This window comes from Oreochromis aureus, linkage group 22 (assembly GCF_013358895.1).
Source record: "Oreochromis aureus strain Israel breed Guangdong linkage group 22, ZZ_aureus, whole genome shotgun sequence".
Classification (NCBI taxonomy): domain Eukaryota; kingdom Metazoa; phylum Chordata; class Actinopteri; order Cichliformes; family Cichlidae; genus Oreochromis; species Oreochromis aureus.
The window spans coordinates 1,932,815-1,952,195 of NC_052962.1; the positions used below are offsets into that span (position 1 = coordinate 1,932,815).

The 19,381-nt window shown below is 40.2% G+C and overlaps 1 protein-coding gene across 2 annotated transcripts in view; it reads left to right on the forward strand.

The window, feature by feature from the left end:
- Window positions 1–8,931: 8,931 nt before the first annotated feature.
- The window catches only part of lrrc3b (leucine rich repeat containing 3B), a 36,660-nt gene continuing 26,210 nt past the window's right edge, over window positions 8,932–19,381 (forward strand). The window contains exon 1 of one of the 2 annotated variants that reach the window (XM_039605111.1): window positions 8,932–8,984. The gene's annotated coding sequence lies outside the window, so the exon portion shown is untranslated. Of the gene's footprint in view, window positions 8,985–10,922; window positions 11,214–19,381 lie in introns of those variants that run through there. The other variant, XM_039605110.1, reaches the window with a different exon arrangement.

The following is a 19,381-nucleotide window of genomic DNA, read 5'->3' on the forward strand; positions in this document are numbered from 1 at the left end:
ATAGAGGAGGGAGACTCTCTCTTCAAACGCTAGCTCGACAGCTGCCATCTAGCAAAGATACCGTCTGGCACAACTTCCTCCCACATCCCTCCCACATTTCCGGTTCACGCGCGTCAAAATATGCAATTTTGGCGCGATGGATTTTTCTTGGACACGCGTTGAGGTGCGAATGTGCACGCGTCAAATTAGGGGCGTTTGGGGCATTTTCGCTCGCGTCTATCGCGTTCGGGGTGAAAACACCGGCTGCGTATGCTGGTCGGAGCTACTCACCGAGTTTTTCTTTAATCCTTGTTCAAGAAAAAGGTTATGTGTGAAGACACAAATTGGATTTTACTCTTCCGCTTGTTGGGAAACGCGGACACTTTTTGTTGATGCCGATGTACCTCTGTTTTTGTGGTTTTTGTTCATTTCCAGTTGGTTTTTTTGTTGGAGTCTAAAGTTGCGAGCCAGGATTCCGGACCACCAGCTGCGATGCAGGAAAGGTTTCCAGCCTACTTAGAAGTGACAACTGCGTTACTTCTTGACAGATAAGCTTATGAGATCTCAGAACAATACACTACCCAGGTAGTACTACTAACATTAACACTAAACACACACACTCACACACCTGAAAAGAACTCTGAACACTGAACTCTAAAACTGAATACACGGACTGACAAATGTGGACTATTGGAACTGTTGAATGACTGTTTTTGGTTTTGTTTTGAATAAATGTTGACTGTTCTTTTAGCTGTGTGTCAATCGCTCCTTAGTCGATTCCTAGAGAACATAAGCCCAACATCCTAATTTACTCTACATTCAGTAGTGGTAAAGTATTGTGTGTTACAACTGCATTTGTATAGCGCTTTACTAGTCCCTAAGGACTCCAAAGCGCTTTACACTACATTCAGTCATTCACCCATTCACACACACATGATGGCAAGCTACATTGTAGCCACAGCTGCCCTGGGGCGCACTGACAGAGGTGAGGCTGCCGGACACTGGCACCACTGGGCCCTCTGACCACCACCGCTAGGCAAACATGGGGTTAGTATCTTGCCCAAGGATATTTGGCATGCAGCCACGAGGCAGCCACGAGGCAGCCACGAGGCAGCCACGAGGCAGCCACGAGGCAGCCACGAGGCAGCCACGAGGCAGCCACGAGGCAGCCACGAGGCAGCCACGAGGCAGCCACGAGGCAGCCACGAGGCAGCCACGAGGCAGCCTGCGATCGAACCACCGACCTTCTGATTAGTGGCTGACCTGCTCTGCCACCTGAGCTACAGCCACCCCGGCTGTACAAGAACAGAGAGGTTTTAAAGGAAAACAGCCATCCATAGTGTTCCCATCACAGCCACAGAAACAGGAAGTGATAACGGTTTTAAAAATAAAACTTCACTATTCTCCCTTATGAAGGGATTCTTTGTATCTTTGGGCCTCCTAACACTGTGTGGATGCTGTGTTGTCCTCTCTGTTAGATGCTTCATTGTTATAACATTTGATAAATCTAGCTCACAGGAAACGGCTTCCTTAACTGAACAATAACTTCTGATGAAAAAAACAACCTGATTTCAATTAGTTAAAAATAATAACAATGTTTTATAAACCTTTAAATCTCTTTATAATTTGTAACCACTAGCATGTTCTAATCAGCTATGGCTACTTCATGTGTTCACTTAAACATCAGATGTATAAAACACTTTTTTTTAAATTACTACTACTACGTTTTAGATTCAGATTTGATGTTATGAGTGATTACATATAATCAAAAGGATTGTAGTGCAGAATTTGTATTTCCATCATTTAAACGTTCTGTGCTTTTGGTGTGTGATTGATTTTTGTTTGCTGTATTGCTCCCTGTTTTCTGTCAAACCAAAAAACCCAAAACAAACAAACAAAAATCCTCAATTTATTTTCCCAAAACAAAAACAAAAAATTAATGAGATTCAGGGTTTCAAATAGTGACAAGTGCTATTCTACCATTTCAAACACCATGGTTTTTAATTAATTCATTAAGTTCTTGCCTTTTCCTTCAGGAACCATGTGTCCCTGCTCTACCTCTCTATATCAGCAGTGTGTCAGCAGGGCAGACTGTGATGATGACGGCTTTAGCTCCTGATATTTCTTCTATTTCTTTACCATCTATGCTCTCCTAATTAGAAGACATCCAATTGTGGTTGCCATGGAAACAGTTAGCACGCATTCCCTTTGATATCACCGTGTCTAACGGGGAGCACAGCTCATCACTAGTTTCTAAAATTAGAAGTCTCTCACTCTGTGGCACATGCTGGATGCTCACCATTTCTCTACCATGAGCATTTTTGTCTGACTGTAAAATGACTGAATTTGAACAATTTCTGATTTGGTAAAGTTGGCAAAGTTGGAAGCTCTTTGGAAGTTTTAACTCTCAAACGACTGATGCTGATGTGCTAGTCTGTTATTATGCTTTTTGACTCTTTAAAAATTAATAATAATCATAATTTTGATTTTGGTCATTTATTGTTAGGTTTTGTTTTGTTTGTTTGTTGTCAGAAAATAACAACCGAAACCAAACAATACACAAAAAATAGTAATTGAACGACAGCAAATAATTAATTGAGAAAAAAAACCAAAACCAAATCCTTGACCAAAAAGTGAAGGCTGAAGATTTTGGTTAATTATTTATGCTCTTCACACAGCACCTTCGGTCACATTCTGTAAATTTTACCAAAACAAAGACCAAAGAAATTTGGAATTAAAAAAAAAAAAAAAAGAGTGACGTACACACTATTAAATTGCTCTGTACTTATGTGGTACATTTTTGATTTTTGCTGCCATGATGCCAGGTGTCTCTTGGAAATTAGATTTATTTTTAATCTCAAGGAGATTTTTTCCTGGATAAATAAAGGACTAATAATTAAATTTACCTCTCTCACAGATCTGTGACTTAAAAAAAGTCCGAGCCTTTAGCTGCATAAGTGATGGTTAAGGGTAATCTGGATCAGCTATAAATTAAATAAATCGTAAAATCAAAACAATAGCTGCCTCGAGGCGTCTTAATATTGTAGTGTAAAAATAACAACAACAATAAAAGAAACCTCTGGCAAAACCAGGCTCAGGGATGGGCGGCCATCTGTCGCAAATGGTGGGAGTGAGGAGAAGAGGACAGGACAAAGACACACTGTGGAAGAGAGCCAGAGATTAACAATAACTAATATTAAATGCAGTGAGTTACCAAAAAAAAAAAGGTAAGTTAGGTAGAAACACTCACACGGTGAATCACTGGGAGCCCCCAGCAGCCTAGGCAGGAAGGATTCAGGGTCACCTGATCCAGCCCTCACCATAAGCTTTTTCATCATTCCAAGTTTGCTCAACCCTGACACAAAATTTGAAAAGTGTACTGGTAATGTACAACAAAAGCAAGCTAAAGCCAATGGGAAAATGTTAAATAAAGCTAAGAAACCCAGGAAACTACAGACTGTACCAACTGGAGTTCCAGGTGGTAGACAAGGAGGGTGTTGTGCCGATAATGGGCAAACAAGCCAGTGAGACTGTGAAAATGATAAAGGTGCACAACGAAAACATTCTGGCAATAGGCTGTAATACTACCTCAGAGAATCCCACAAATGGACAGTGGACAATGGAACAAATAAAAGCAGAATATGCACTGGTGATGGATGTCCTGACGGCAGAATACAAGACAGAGGTAGACGATACAGTGAAGCGTGTTCAGCTGCCAAAAAGACGTGTTCCAGTTGGTATGATGAAGCTGCTGAAGGAGAAATTATAGGACCTCCAGCACAGACGAATCATCACTCCAGTTGAATGCAGCACAGATTGAATCAGTGGTTGTGGTGATGAAACAGAATGGCAGACCAAAGGTTAGCATTGATCTGTGAACTCTAAATGAGACTCTAAAAGGCAGTCACTTCCCATCACCAACCAAACTAACACAAGAGTTATTTCAGATGATGTGTTGATTAGGGGACAAGGAGACACACACGAGGAAGCGAAAAGAACATCAAACTAAATGCAGACAGGTTTAATCTGAGGCAAAAGGAAGCTGCGTACACAGGACACCTAACAGCAGATGGACTAAAAATAGACTGAAAAAGTGTGTGCCATAAGAAAGATGCCGAAACTAACAGATGTGAAAGCGGTTCAGAGGCTGTTGGGTATGAAAATTACCTAACATTTTGCTCACACCTCTCTGATCACTGTGAGGCACTGAGGCAATTAACACACAAAGACTGTGAATGAAATGGACATCACAAGATTAGGACGCATTCCTCAAACTAAAGGAGACTACTGCAAATGCTCCAGTCCTGAAATATTACAACCCAGAAGACGAACTGTCAGTGCAGTGTGATGCCTCAGACACAGGCTTGGCTGCAGCACTTCTGCAGGAGGTAGACCCATTGCTTTTGCAAGCAGAGGACTCACACAAATGGAGCAGGGCTATGCTCAAATAGAAAAAGAGTTCTTGGCTATTCAGCATGGAAATGTTCCACAAGTACACATATGACTGCAAAGTGACCACGAACCACTGGAGACCATAGTGAGAAAACCACTGTTGAGTTCTCCTAAGCGACTTCAGAGAATAATGTTACGCATTCAAAAGTATGATCTGGATGTGGTGTATGTGCACGGAATGTTACAGACACTCTAAGCAGATCAGATCTTCTTGAATGTCCACCTTTCAGCTCTGTCGAAGCTGATATAGAGACTCTAAACATGCTACAACACCTGCTAATCTCCAAGGACAGGCTCTGTGCAATACACCCTGCTACAAAACAGGATAACACCCTGCAGATCCTCATTTGAATCATGCAGGCTGATGAGTTAAGGTATCAAGATGGAATAGTATTCATGGGAGAACGTGCTGTCATCCCTGATAATCTGAGGAGAGAGATCACTCATTACACTTTCCACATCTTGGTGTAGAAGGATGCTTTCAGAGGGCTGATGATGTGTCTACTGGCATGGCAGGAATGTCCAGATCAAGACACACAGCCAAGGGTGACATCTGCAGGGCAGTAGACAACAAACAACCAAAAGCAACCTTCCTCCCACATGAAGTGCTGAGCAGGCCGTGGCCAAGGTGGGAACAGATTTGTTTTAATCAGACAACAGAGATCTTATCACTGGAGACTATTACTCAAACCTTTGGGGCCATTGCCCATTGTGTGCCGAAGTTTAATAAACGATTCTCCTGTTTGAATAAGAATCGCCAGTGCTGTATTTATTTTGTCTAGAAGAGAATGAAATACAACAATATAGATTCACTTACACCAGCGTTGGCTGTCAGGATAAATGGTAACACAATGCTGGTTATCAACTAGCTAAGGTAACCCCGGGTTTCCCCTGCCTGTGCCCTTTTCCATTACAATCGGGTACTACCTAATGTGCGTGGTTGTTGTCATAGCAACACAACCGAGCATCCCGCAACATAATTAATAAGTGACATGAACGCTCAAAAAAAGGTGGACATCGAGGCCACGATATACCTGCTCCTCAGTCTGTGGCTTTTTGTCACACTCTGGGATCACAGCCTTGTTTTTTGTAGACATTTCCCTGAGCAAGACATCGCCAGACAGAAATGGCGGTTTTAAATTTCATGAACAAGACATGCTCATGACTCACCGAGTGACGCTACTGACCAGCCAATCGGTGGCATGCAGTCTGACGACATCACATTGCAGTACCTGCTTGGAGCGCTTGGAACTCTGGGCGAGCAGGTACTAAAAAACTACCTGGTACCAGGTACTGTGACCTAATGGAAAACCCTGGAAACTGTGGCGAACCGTGCCGAGTTGATCCAAGTAGGTACTAATGGAAAAGGGGCTACTGTGTCTTTGTACTGTTTTCCTCCTGTCACCCCCAACCAGCGCTGGCAGATGGCAGACCCTCCTTGAGCCTGTTTCTGCCAGAGGTTTCATCCTGTTAAAAGAGAGGTTCATCTAACTTCTGTGCACTATTGATATGTAACTATAACTTTCTTAAACAAAGAATGAGTGTGAAGATTTAAAATCAAACTGTGTTTAAGGTCATGACACATTCTATGCGTCTTCACTATCAGCCCAGGGCCTACATGACTGTGGGAATTGACCTCTCTACAGCAGAACAGAGGAAGATTGTGTTCACACAATGGGTATAAAGGAACTGTTATTATTTTGCCTATTAGTCAGTGCTGGTAGGAATCCTCTATTCATGGGACATGCCCGAATTACTTCACCCAGGAGGCGCCCAGGAGGCATCCTTGTCAGATGCCCGAACTACCTTAACTGGCTCCTTTCGATGTGGAGGAGCAGCGACTCTACTCTGAGCCCCTCCCGAATGGCTGAACCTCTCACCCTATCTCTGAGGGAGAGTCCAGCCACCCTATGGAGGAAGTTCATTTCCGCTGCTTGTATCTGTGATCTTGTTCTTCAGTCTCTACCCACAGCTCATGACCATAGGTGAGGGTAGGGACGTAGATTGACCGGTAAATCGAAAGCTTCACTTTTACACTCAGCTGTCTCTCAGTGTAAAAACATCCTGCAGCCGCAGCACCAATCCATCTGTCAATCTCCCGCTCCCTTCTCCTGTCACTCGTGAACAAGACCCTGACATACTTAAACTCCTCCACTTGGGTAAGGAACTTGTCCCTGACCCGAAGTGGGCAATCCACCCTTTTCCGCCTGAGGACCATGGCCTCAGATTTGAAGGTGCCAATTCTCATTCCCACCGCTTCACACTCGGCCATCACCCGATGAAGCCCACAGAACCACATCATCTGCGAAAAGCAGAGATGAGATTCTGAAACCACCCAAGTGAAAGCCTTCAGTCACTTGGCTACACCTAGAAATTCTGTCCATAAAAATTAGGAACAGAATACAGATACGAATCCTGTTCATGCTCTATTGATTCCTTTCCAAAGGTTTTAACTTTCCTTCAATAAATCTCATAAAATCACTTTGCTTTTGATGCACAATTTGTTTTTCAACAGTAAATTAAAAACAAACAAACAACAAAAAGCAGAAATTGTTATCTGCTAATCGAAAGGTTGGTGGTTCGATCCTCGGCTGCATCAAGTATTCTTGGGCAATACACTGTACCTTCATCCTCATCATAGTGCGATTGTGTGTGAATGTCAGATAAATGTGTGGTGTTGAAGTACATGCACAAAAAGCTACCTTTGTGCTTACATGATGCTGCTGGAGAGAGAAAAAAGCTGCTGTAACTGCAAAAGACTTTGACGAGAATCTTCCTTATTGGCCAGATGTTCCTGACAGATCTGCCACCTGGATAAGTTAATACATTTTGTGTGGTCCACTCTGGTCTGCCATGAAATGTCCTACTCTTCTTCTTTCTAGAAAATTTGACTAACAGATTATAGTGAGTAGCAGGACTGATAAGAAGCTGGCCTCATGAGATCATGTTTGCTATATGTTGGCTGTCTTATTCATTTTGTTCCCACGAGATTTCTGTCTTCTCAGGAAGGTTTTTATCACAATAGCAAAATGTTTTCACTAAAAATGGGACAACATGAAAAGTAAACTAATTAGGATGGAAATAGGCTTTTTAAAGTGTTGATATTTATAAGGCTGTGTTCTTTTGGAACAGCACCATTGTGGTGTTTTGACAGCCTCCACAAGCTGTGAGAAATTCAACAGACGCTTCTCACATAGCACAGATGGAAATATTTCTCAAAGCACAGTGCCACAAGCCAGAAGCCCCAACACATGTGCAGTGTATTTAAAGCAGACCATGTTTGCTCTCAATACGCTGCACTATCTCTGTGTTTCATTAGTATTTGATCTCAGTTACCATCATTATCTTACAGATTAGTATATCATTGATTTAAAACTGATAAATCTAAAATGTTTGGAAGTCATTGCAGTCATGAATAATTCAGGGTTTGTTCAAACTGCATCAGATTTGCTTTTAAGAAGTGATTATATTTGAGTCTGTGAACTAATGGACCATCATCTGAGAAATGCCAACAAGAGTGTGGAGCAGCTCTGCTTTAAGTCATCTCTCGAGTCAGGATCCCAAAGAGAGACTTACTGACCAGGCACCTCGTTCACACACACTAAAAGAACTGTACAAATGACTGGATATGAAGTCATGAACTTTAGGACCTGACAGCAAACCTCCACATGCTGGGGAGGTTGTCACGAGAGAATTTATTCCAGGCCCAGGAACGTCAGTGATGCCTATACAGCAGATAATTTACACAAGGATAAGGCATTTACATCTCAGAACTCCTGACCAAATTACAAGAACCCTTTGTGGTGGGAGGGGTACCGTTAGACAGGTGCGGAGCCACACAGATATACCTCAACCTCCTAAAAAATGGAGAAAAGCAGAATCCATTTCTCTGGTGAGTGTGGTGAAGGTTAGAGATGAACTGGGGCTGCAGGTGCCAAGCCAAACCATTCCCACCTCCTTTCACTGGGATAACCATCTCACACCAGCCCAGAGAGCGGATGTTGCTGCATTGCAACATGTGCACACGTGTTCTCTCCCCTGCCTGGTCACTACATACTCGAAGATCACCATTTTGAAATGCGCCCAGGCATCACAGTGAGTTCCTATAGATCACCTGAACATAAAAGGCAAACAGTTCAGAAGGAACTGGTTGCTAGAGATGCCTTTGGGGGCTGGCTGGTTACTGCTGTAGGTTTGTACTGGGCTTTGTATAACAGAGCGATAGATCTTGTACAATGGACAGAGTAGTGCCAGGCGACTGCCCAGTCGTGTGCCTCAACAGGAAGCGTAAGACCCGCTACAACACTCAGGAAAACGTGTGGTGGGAGGTTGACTCTCTTCATTATTACCTCCTGAGATGTCCATTCACCTTCTGACAATGGCTGAACTCATTATGCAATTGTCCTGTTTATAAGGTTGGAAACCTGCAGTCAGCTGAGACTGAAGGAGTCACCTGGATGAGTGATGAAATGTTTCTCCCACTGAAAACATCCAGATGAACAGAATCAACCTTTCTGGGATTTACTTACCTGGATGACTGAACATGCACCAAGGTAATTTGGTTCTCCCCACTATATTTGCAGTATCAGATTTTTTTTAAATCTCAAGATAATCAAGCTAACTAGTACAGGCACAAAAGATGCAACAGATTAACATAATCAGTGGAACTTTAGTTCTCTAAGTCACCATCTTGATTTTAAAAGAATGTAGTCAAATGGACAGAAAATGTGCAGATGACTTTTTTATTATTCCAACCCAGCTTACTAGAGTTCACTATGCATTAAAAAGGGCTTTACAGTTACAGTACACATGTACTCCCATCATTTTCAAGCCAATTTGCATGTTAAACTGACAATGGCAAAGTCCCATTTAAATGAATAACTGATGATTTGCTGATTTGGGCTGATGGCTTTTCCATGTATTTGACAAACAGATGGATCCCCAAATAAATTTAATATTCCACACCACAGCTTTATGTACAGTTACATAAACAAAACTGTAACAAATATCTGGGGTGGCTGTAGCTCAGCAGGTAAAGCAGGCCATGTACTAACTGAAAGGATTGTAGTTCAATCCCTGACTGCTCCAGTCTGTGTGCCAAATTATCCTTGGGCGAGATACCTCAAGTTGTTTCTGATGTGTTCATTGGAATGTGAATGTTAGAAAGCACTTACATGTAAAAGTGTGTGCATGAATGATGTGTTGTATAAAGTGTTAAAATGAGTGCTCTAGAAGAACAGTGCTACATATTTACCATATTCCATAAATCAAAAAGAAATCTGTACCTGGTGTTGATACAGACTATGGTTTAATTGGATAGATGCAGATATAGAAAAAATATCTGTAGTCTGTGCAAGATCCATTATCTGTCTGCAAAATCATGACTTTCTATTCATTTCATTTGGCCTTTACATGGTGAACATTTCAGCTGCATCAAGTTGCTGCTGATAGCCATATCAGTGCCAGGAAAGCAGCTACTTCTGCCATCAAAATAATAGCTCATCATCAGACATCAAACATACGTGAGCCCAAACCTCTCACGTTTAAGGAAACCCTTCTGTCTTCATGCTTTCCCCTCAATTAGTTGGAATGCTTTTGTCACTTTTTTTCAAGTCCAATGTGAAAGGATTACTGTACTAGTGAATACAATTCTTTTCTTCTCACTCTCATCGCTCTATATTTATTGGAAGTGGTGTGAACTGACTGAAATTGTAGGACGATGGCTGCGATGGTTCAATGTTATAATAATTAGGTTAGCTTAGCTGTTGCACTACTTAAAGTGTTTGGCAAAGGCAGCTGATAAGCACTTATCTCCTAGGAACCTTTAATGCCTGGAGAAGTCCTGGCAGTCAGTTTAATAGTCAATAAAGTGTCTGGATCAAGAGGTGGACCTCTAGACTGACAATATTCAATTCAGGGAAAAACCCAACAATGTAATAATCCCCAATGAGCAAGCACTTTGGTGACAGTGGGAAGGAAAAACCAGGAAAAAGCAGGAACACAAGCTTTCACTAATCACAGGGTAGTTTTCCTATTGAGTTTCTCACTTTCAGACTCACCCCCATTTTCCTATTGGCTTCACCCGACATAGCCTGTCCATCTTTTATATACAGTTTTTTCTGACTTCCTCATGGTGCTATTGTTTCACTGTTACTGTGAAGAAGTGACAGAAAAATCATGGCATAGTACCTGGGATTACTGTACTTGTGAAATACTTTGTGGAACTGAAGCTACTGATAAAAGTGCAACTGGAGCATAAACATGAAAAACAAACAAAATAACAAATAGGACATAATCTCTGAATGTGACACAGTCCACATATGAAGAACTGCCAATCCCAAGAGAAGTTGGGAGAAACAAGTAGGAATCTTGAATATAGCAGCCTGTTGGAATAAATGAATTTTGTAAAGACAAAACATTTCAGAATGTAAAAATATACCAATGAAAACACTGAATGGGTTACAGACAACGTGATTTTAATATATGGTTCATCTGTCTCGTATAGTGGAAGTGCCTGGTCATCAACATTTTATACTGAAAGGTGAGACCGGTAGTGGGACTGCTTTTGTCACCCTGTAACTTTACACAGCGAGCCCCTCCCTTTACCCCATTCATTCCTTTGCAGTGTTTTATACTGAAAGGTATAAGATGCTAATTCACACGGCGATTTGTACACGCGTGAACGGACAGCAGAGCAGAGACTGCGCTCTCAGCCTCTAATCAGCTTCATGCGATTCGGACTTTCCGCTCCAGCAGTTTCTACAGTCGATGACTGACTGCAGGTGAGGAGACTCGTGTCGCCTGTTGCTCCTGTGTCCATCTCCGCTGTGATACGTGCGGACTACCCGTCCTCAGTCAAGGCCGCTGCTTTCATGAATGTTTGCATGGAAAAGAAATGTTTCTTCTTGTATGATTACTGGTGTGATGTTATATAAAAGTGCCTGTGTGCTTGTACTTTTTATTTTGCTTGCAGTCTCATCTTACAATTCGATTATGAAAGCTTTGAATTGGTGTAGGCAGTTCAGGTAGGGTGATGCGTGATATTTTCACAAGGAACGTCGTGCCAGACGCCATTAAAAAAAATAGACTTTAATGTTTATTCTTGTAATTATCTGGGCAGCTTTGCGCATTAAAGTTCATTCGCACGCCATTCAAGAGCAGCGACACCACGCATTAATTCGGCTTTCGAGAAAATAGCGAGAAGCTGTTTATTTTTTGCATAATTTCAACTTTATTCCGGCTAAACCCGCAATTTGCTGCGATCCTTTCTGGGTACACGCACCTCGGATGGCGGTAGCTGGCGTCTATCAATATTAAAGTTCAGATAATTAGTAAATAACCGCTGAGTCTGGTTTCTGTGCGTCGACTTATGCTAATATCTCGCATATGGATTTATTGCACGGTTATTCGTTTGCAATAAACAGGCAGCGTAAAGATGGGTTGGGTATATTCACTTAAATGAAATGGGAGAAACGACAAGTTGAGAGCTTTCAATGTGTGCAGCAGTTCAAGCGTTTTTACGCGCATGGCAACAGCTGGATCTTCCTGGGATTGTGTATCTCAGACTAGGGCAGGGCGATATGGCCAAAAATCTTTATCACGATATATATTTTAAAATTTGCGATAACGATATAACTGACGATATAATTTCTGTGAGACAAAATACAACTCCACAACTTTAGTAGCGCAAAAAAACCCCATCCATTTATTTTCACTTAAACAAGCAGCTGTTTTTTTTTATGTGCATTAAAGCTATATAAACATTTAACAGTGCAAATGCAAATTCCTTGCTGAAAGTTTAACCAGAAGGCATTTCCAGTAGAAATGGGCTGACATATCCTGAGCATAACCATGTATAATATCCACTGAAGTTAAAAAGAGGTGCTTTACAACATGAAACTGCAGTGTGCCAAATAAAAAAGTCAAATAAGTGGTTTTCGCACCATAAGGTGCACGGGATTATAAGACACATTAAGCGAAACAAAGCGGTCAGATAAGTCCAACTTTATTCAACTCATTCTTCTTGCTTCCTCCACTTCTGTACCATTGATTCATTAATGCTGTATTCTATCACAGCTGCTCTATTCCCATGTTGTTGCAGTATATTAATGACTAACCTCGTATTGTGGATCGATTATCTCAGTTGTTCTCCTGACTGAAGTTTGGTCCGTTTACAGCATCCTGCCATGCGATTGCATTTGTCCCTAACCATCAGGAACCCTCACGTTAACTTTTATCGAGTGGAAAAGTGTTAGCGTTCATCCTCCAGCTTCACTGTTTATGTTATGCTAACACAGCTGTGTCGCTAGTGATCACGTAGCACATCATTATATACCAGCTAGCCCAACTTCAGTAACCCTACAAAAGTCACTGTTGTTTAGTTTTCTGTCTTCATTTATGTTGGAAGTGATAGCAGAGCTGTACGTTTGAATTTTTTCATTAATCTCTCAGTCAGAACATGCTATATCATGCTTAGGTAACTAGCGAAACTAGCGAGCTAACTTCCGCTAACTTCCTGCTAACTTCTAACTCCGTTAAATGTAATGAATTCTGTTTTCATGGATGCCTGGATGTTAAACATCATAGTTACACCTGGTAAAGCAGCAACGCTGATCGTTTTATTAAAGACGAAAGAAGTTAGACAGTTTTTAACTCTCAGTGATGCTGCAGTGTTCAGTGTGCAGTGATGCTGCAGTGTTATACATATATATATATATATATATATATGTATATATATACATACATACATACATACATACATACATACATACATACATACATATGTATGTATGTGTATATATTACTCATATCTGGGTAGTCCCCTTCTCATTAATAGAGACACAATCTCATATCATAATGTCAGCTGCAAGCTTTAGACATGTGACATGAGTAACTTTAAAGTAGTCACTTTTGCATTGCCTCTGTGGGGCACACTGGGTTGGTTATCACGTGGGTTGTTAATGAATCATTACAGTGCAGTGAGGAATTTTGTTGATATTAAACATCTGAGCTGTTCGTTTAGCTTTGGTCAATATATGGAAATGTTCGTGCGGTGAAGGATGACCCAAAATACGTACACAGAGAGACAGGTGGAGTTGAACAGGGGAGCCCTTTGTTGGGCTGTATGACAGAAACAGTATGAGAATAACATCTCACTGTGACAACGGCAGGAGGAAGGATATCACTTTAAATAGACAGGAGGGAAATCAGGGCAGAGAAGAAAACGCCTGGCAACAAAATGAGACACAGATGAACAGAATGTAACTGATAAGACAGGTGTAAGCAAACCTAAACACAGCTCACATGAGAAAAAGGGTTAACAAAATGAAAATCAGAACATTGAGAGTAAGACCCACAGGCTTGATAAAAAACCTCTACGCTAGACAGAGACTAGAGTAAAGAAACACAGAGACAGGGAGAAAGCTGACACAAAAGGGAACTAAACAAAATTTAATTCAGAACTAAGAACTAGAAACAAAGTTAGTTATACTGAAGGACTAGAAATTAATTTGCTTTGCAAACCCAAAATCAAACAGGAACCTACAAAAACTCAGAACCAACAGTCAACGCCCATTAAGGTCCATGGGCTGTTGAGGGGAGGAGGTAATTTATGATGTTCATGTGTCAGAATAATTTTCCATATTGTTGTTTTAGTATTAAAAGCTCAGGCAGTCCTAGTAATAAAAAAAAAAAACTTTAAAAAAATGAAGGTAATAGTTTTGATTTAAATCAGTTTTTCATTAGCAAGCTAAAGCCATGTGGTGGCTAGGTTAGGTTTTCATGAGGTCATCTGGGGATGGTTTTCTCACCAATGCTGGTCCGAATGTTTCTGAACAATAAAAAAGGAAGAAACTGAGATTCTGGGTCAGATTCTCTGTGTTGCCAGATCAAAACTAGCAACCTGTAAATGTAAAGAAGGTTTCTTTACCTGCACGATCGAGTAAGCATCGAGATGGAGAGCAGTTCAGAGTCAACTTTGATATTAATGTGATTCATTTTTGTTCTGACGTGTTTTCCTTGACTTGCTCACTATTGCCGATGTTATGGAAAATCTTACACAAAAAGACTTGTTGTCTTTTAGAATATATACGGAGCGTCTGGGCTTTTTAATTGTGTCAATGATAAATCAGTTCAAATTATTGTCACTGAGTTAAATATGTCCTTTATAAGGGCTACATTATTAAAGCACTGCAGATTCCTTTATTTCACTGCTCATACATAGAATAATTCACCATAATCATCATTGGTTCAAATTCACGGTTTAAATACAACAGTTTAGTTTAGAGCTGGTGCCTAAACTAATATCTGTATCTGAACTAAAAAAGTTATACATAAAGATGTGAAAAAATTAACAATTTTTACTGAAATCCAACTGACGACTATAGGGACATATAGGGTTGTCCCAAACTGTCACAGGGTAGTTGATGGTAATTACTTTTTTGTTACAGTTAATTGCAAAAATGAATATGATACCAATATTTAATCAACACTTGAAGCTTCAATTGAATGAATTAGTGGTTATTAAAAGACGTTCCTTTTTTTTTTCTTTTTTTTGGATAATTTTATTTTAAATTTTCAAAATATAACACAAAAACAAACCCAAAACAAAAAGAGACGCAAACAGGCTCAGATGCGTTACAGAAAAAACAGTTAATTCAAACAAACTAGCACTTCATAATATATATATATATCTACATACATGCACACATATACATATATATACATACACATACAGATACATACAGATACACATACACATATACACAAAAAGCTGAAGTTGATAAAAGTTTACAAATCTAGTTTAGCCCAATCTGGCTTTTGCAAAGTGTTCCAAAAAGGGGTTCCAGACATTCAAAAAAGAATCTTTTGAGTGCTTACTAAACCTTTCCATTTGTATTATGGACATCATGTCTGTTACCCACAACTGAAAGGAAGGAGGGGTGGGGGACTTCCATTCCCTCAGTATTAGTCTCTTGGCAATCAACAATCAAGCCTAGTTCCAGTGGCCCCTGCAGTTTAACCGGGAGTAGCTCTGACGTCGGAGAACATCCAAAAATTACAAGTTCAGGTTCAGGCTGTAAAGGTTTCATATATGCCTTGGAGTACCAGTCAGATATTTTAAACCAAAAGCCTCTTAATGAGGGACAAGACCAAAAGGCATGAAACAACCTTCTGCCTGTCTGGACCTGTCACACATTGGGGAGATAGAAGGATAAATCTTGTGCAGTCTGACCTTAGAATAGTGTAACTGGTGGAGGATTTTAAATTGAATTAATTGATGTCTACTGTTTATAGAGCAGGAATGGATTTTGGACAGACACTTACTCCACATTGATTCGGGCACCCTCATCCCTGATTCTTTCTCCCAAGCCTGCCTAATCTCAACGGTATGCACTACAATAGAGTCGCCAAGTAATTGTACAATTTTTGTGATAAGATGTCTGGAATCAGGTTGGCTCTTGAGTATTTCATAGATCCCGTGCTCCGAATGTAAAGTTGCAAAGTCTTTAAACTTAGTTTGAATGTAATGCCTGACCTGCAAATATCTATAAAAGTGTGAATGTGGCAGATTATATTTCCCTTTTAGTTGACCAAATGAAGAGAATTTATTATCAATATACATATCCTTGATATACACTAAACCCTTGTCTCTCCAGTCATGATAAGTCTTGTCTTGCCAAGGAGGCATAAAATCATGATTAAAACATATTGGCGTCTGTACAGATGTGTCTGGCAATGCCAAAAATCTTCTAATCTGATTCAAGATTCTAATGGTTTGTTTTAATACAAAACCCAGACATTTATAAGAGTCCAATTTTTCAAACTTGGTAAATAACATAGCCGACAGAGAGGAGTTGTTCACTGATTCAGCTTCCAGTCTAACCCACAATGGGGGCGTCGATGCCTGGTCATCCGGGGAGTCCTGCTGCCAGAACACTAATGCTCTGATATTAGCATCCCAGTAGTAATGTCTAAAAACTGGCAGACCCAGCCCTCCTTCTCTCTTGGTTTTCTACAAACGCACTTTAGAGATTCTAGCCCTTTTACCATTCCAAATATAGGACTGAATGACTGAGTCCAAATGTTTGAAAAAGGCTGCTGTAAGATAAATGGGGAGATTTTGACATAGATATAAAAATTTGGGAAGAGAAATCATCTTAATTGAATGAATGCGTCCAGTCATTGACAGAGGTAGTGTAGTGTAGACCTGACAGATACTCAGTGAAATTCAATTTAAATATTAATTTGGGATCCCTAGGTATAATCAAGCCGAGATAGCTTAGATGATTCCTGACTACTTTGAATGGAACTTGCTGCAGAAATTCTGGTGAGCTGTTGTTGGAAAGAGGCATAAACTCACTCTTTGACCAGTTAATGGTATATCCTGATAATTTACCAAAAGCTGCAATCAGGCTGAGGAGCAGAGGAACTGATTGTTCAGCATCCTGCAAGTACAGTATTACATCATCAGCATACAAGCTAATTAGTGATTCAACACCTCCAACCTGGAGCCCCTTGGTATCTGGATGCTCTTTTATAGCCACAGCGAGAGGCTCCAAAATGATGGCAAAGAGTGCTGGGGATAGTGGACAGCCCTGCTGCACCGAGCGCTGCAGAAGGAATGGGGCAGACTGGTTGTTATTTGTCAAAACAGAGCACATTGGTTCTGTGTAAATCAGTTTCACCCAAGAAATGAAAGATTCACCAAATCTGCGCAGTGACTCAAACATGTAGGGCCATTCGACCTGGTCGAAAGCTTTATGTGCATCCAAGGCCAAAACAGAGGCTCCCTTAGAATTTTTATAGTCAGAATAGATGATATTGAGTAATCGCCTAACGTTAAAACAGGAAAGTCTACCAGGGATAAACCCGTCTGGTCAGGATGAATAATGGATGCCAAGTGTTTGTTCAATCTAGTAGACAGGATTTTTGTAACTATCTTACGGTCAAAATTTTGAAGTGCTATCGGCCTAAAGTTAGTAGGGTCAGTCATATCTTTTCCCTTTTTCAAAATGAGAGTAATATTGGCTTGACATAAAGTTTTAGGCAATTTTCCTTCTTCTTTTGAGTTGCGCAGCATCCTAAGCACTAGTGGTGCAAGAATGTCACAAAATGTCTTATAGAACTCTGGACAAAAACCATCAGGTCCCGCTGTTTTGCCATTAGGGAATGATTTTATAGCCTGGATAACCTCCTGAAGAGTAAACTCGGAATCAAGATAATCCCGGTAGGAGTTCCTCAGTTTAGGCAATTGGAGAGAGTCGAAGAAGCCATTAAGATCAGATTGTAACACTTTATGCTTAAGAGAATATAACTCACTGTAGACCTCACTGAAACGACGGTTTATATCAATCGGGTTAGTTAACAGAGTTCCTGTTTTGGATTTGATGCTGTGTATTGCTCTTGCAGCTTGAACACCATTGAGCTGTCGTGATAACAACATACCGGGTTTATCCCCAAACTCGAAATGCTTTTGTCGCAGTTTCCGAAGTAGATTACTGACTAGGCCACTCATTATATCATTATATTCGTATTTTAATTTCACTATCTCTTTAAAATCCGCAGGAGATTTAGAGACTTGATACGTTCTTTCCAGGCCAGGGAGAACACTATTGATTTCCGATAGACGTTTCTCTCTTTCTTTTTTAAGAGCTGAAGTGTAAGAGATTATTTCGCCCCTCAAAACAGTCTTCAGTGCTTCCCATAAAGTTGAATCGGATACCTCACCATTATCATTTAGTTCTATGTAATTCTTCAATTTACAGGTTATATTCTTAACAAAAATGTCATCTTTAAGAAGGTTAGCGTTAAGTCGCCAAGAATAAACCTGTTTTGGAAGTGAAAGATTTAATGATATTGTTAAGGGACTATGGTCCGATATTAATATATTATAATACTTGGAGTTGGTGACTTGAGAAATGAGACATGAGCTCACCAAAAAATAGACAATCCTGGTATAAGATTTATGAACATGTGAGTAGAACGAGTACTCTCTACCTGTAGGATGTTGAATCCTCCAGATATCTACCATGTCCCTAGTTTTAAGAAGATTGTTTAAAAGTTTTGAAGATGCTATTTTTGAGACTAATTGTGTAGATGATCTATCTAAGAAGGGGTCAAGATAACAGTTAAGATCTCCAGCCACTATTATATTAGAATCATTATCTGGGAGCAGATCAAAAATTCTCTTAAAGAAACTCAGTTCATCTGTGTTTGGGCCATATATATTTAAGAGTATTAAGGGGTGAGAATTTATGATACCAGAGACCATTATATATCTACCTAGGGGATCGGTAACTATAGAAGTCATCTGGAATGGGACATTCTTCCCAAATAGTATTGCGACACCACGCGCATGCGAGGAGAATGGTGACTGATATATCTGAGATACCCAGTTGCACTTTAATCTATGTTGTGTATCTTTTTTAATATGAGTCTCTTGCTGAAAGATAATATCTGCAGATAAGGATTTCAAATGCTTAAAAACTTTCCCCCTTTTTATAGAACTACCCAGCCCCTTCACGTTCCATGAGATCAACTGCAAATTTCCCCCCTCTGCCTTCACACCACCCTGGACATCAGTCATTATTATTATAAGTGATGAAATTCAGCAGTTTAATCTTGCATAACATAGAAAAAATAGAATACACTCATCTGAGCCACAAAACAAAAAACAGAACAAAGAAAAACAAACAAACAAAGAAACAAACAAAAATTAAAAGATGTTTCAATGACCAGCGTTTCATGCAAGAGTAAAAAGTGTGACAGCAAACCCCAGTCTATCCTACTTCATAATTACAATAATGTATTTATTGCATTTTGCTAATTAATTTGCACTGGCTAAGAATATTTGGCAAATTTTTAAAAGGTTTTAAGAAAAGACTTCCTTAAATGTAAAAATAAATTTAAAAAATCTCAAATACAGTAAAGTCAAATAAAACGAGGTATA